At 41.5% G+C, this 1918-nt stretch overlaps 1 non-coding gene across 1 annotated transcript; it reads left to right on the forward strand.

The window, feature by feature from the left end:
• Positions 1–911: 911 nt before the first annotated feature.
• Positions 912–983, forward strand: trnag-ucc. The gene has a single exon. It is a non-coding gene; the product is annotated as a tRNA-Gly (tRNA).
• Positions 984–1918: the final 935 nt, after the last annotated feature.

Below are 1918 nucleotides of genomic sequence, written 5' to 3' on the forward strand. Positions count from 1 at the left end.
GAGGGCCGGATCTGGCCCACGGGCCTTGAGTTTGACACGTGTGCTATAACTGATAATAGGATTTAAAAACCTCAGCTGAACAGATCAGAAATGAACTACATGGATCAATTAGTGAATAAAACAGTCTGACGTCAAACATTTTCTTCTAGGAGGGAAATGCTTTCAAGCCAGTGGCGTTGGCATCTCTGACTGATTTGGTTTGAGAAGTTTGATGTCTGTTATTCCTGTTCTTGTGCGATGGTGGTATAATGGTAAGCATAGCTGCCTTCCAAGCAGATGACCCGGCTTCGATTCCCGGCCATCGCAGATCTACCTTCTTTTTTTTTTGGCCGTTCAGAAAACCTTCCTGTGTTGCCCTGAGGGAAGAATCAGCCCCTCATGATGCAGCGCTGCTCAGTTCGACCTGAACGCGTCTCTTGTTTCCACAGAACAGCAGGAAAGAACATTAAATATCTTACAGGAATTTGTCAAAGCAGGAAATGTTGAACAACAGAAAACTCGTGGATTTGTTCGGCTGCACGCGCCGTGACGAAACGAGAACACTTTCAGACTTCAGGGCTGGATAAAATGCGCCACACTTCTTCCCCCTTTTTCCTTCATTTTTAAACAGCACCGCTGATTTACACGTAGAAAAACTACTTTTATGAGACCTGGGTTTACTAGGGTTGACCATGGTTATTACCTGTTGCTGAAATCTGCCGCATGACGCGCGCTGTGCGTGTGCGCGCACGGATGGATCAGCTGCAGCTGCAGATTCAACAGCAGGCACGGAGAACAAACTGTGTCATGATCATCTGTGTCTCAGGAATCTGTCAAATATTTCCTATCGAAACTGCTTTGACAGAAAACATCCTAAAAACAGTCTGACCAACGATTTTATGTTGGATTGTCTGTGTGCGCACAATGACTGTGCGATGGTGGTATAGTGGTAAGCATAGCTGCCTTCCAAGCAGTTGACCCGGGTTCGATTCCCGGCCATCGCATTGTTTTATTTTGCTTGTGATGATTTTCCACGTCAGCAGTGCTGCAGGTCACTTTGGCGCACTTTTCTAACATAAGCTTCAAATAAGTAAATGAACATCACTAGCTTGTACATTTTGGCTGCACAGAACTACAGCTAGCTATAATTCAAGCAAAAAAACATTGCATTCATTTATTAAAGCTTGTCCATTTTGCTACTTGTAACCTATTCAAACTTCAACTGAAATAACATGTCATGAAAAAAGACCTCTGAATTACAAATAATCAACTATGCATTAAGAAACCTTTTTTTTACAACTATTGAATTAAACTAAATTAAAAACAGAAGATGATTTAGGATGAATTTCAGTGAAATCTGAAATACCGGGTATGTCCAGCAGATGGTGCCATCAGACTGCCTCAATCAGGCGAGAAACAAGATGAGTCCAGAAAACCAAAAAGTCATATGATCCTACCTGGAGTCAGCAGGTCATCAGAGCTACAGCAATAAATATCAATGAGCGGGTTTAACCAAAACTGGTTAGCTGAGCTGAAATTCAGCGGGTGGCTTTACAAGACCAAATACAGTAAGCATGTTTTGTGCTTAGTGAAAATATTATCCTTGTTTAACAGTAAAATGATGCTATTAAATTCAGCATTAGATGTGCACAGGGCCGGAGCCAGACTTTAAAACATCCTGAGGTCAACCACTCATTATCCCCCTGCACATCAGTTACAATGAAGACCAAAACTGAATTAAAATAGAAGCATTTATTTAAAACAAGTGACTTGAATGTGTATATGACATGTGTTTGTGTGTGTTTGTAAATCCATGGGGATCAGCCTCATCTGAAGCAACAGAGGACTCAGGGCACAACCATGATGACTCACTGAAATGACATGAATTAGTTTATATGAATGTTGATTCAAAACACAAGATTTTAGCAGAGATTTCACC

The sequence above is a fragment of the Kryptolebias marmoratus genome, linkage group LG21, assembly GCF_001649575.2.
Source record: "Kryptolebias marmoratus isolate JLee-2015 linkage group LG21, ASM164957v2, whole genome shotgun sequence".
Classification (NCBI taxonomy): domain Eukaryota; kingdom Metazoa; phylum Chordata; class Actinopteri; order Cyprinodontiformes; family Rivulidae; genus Kryptolebias; species Kryptolebias marmoratus.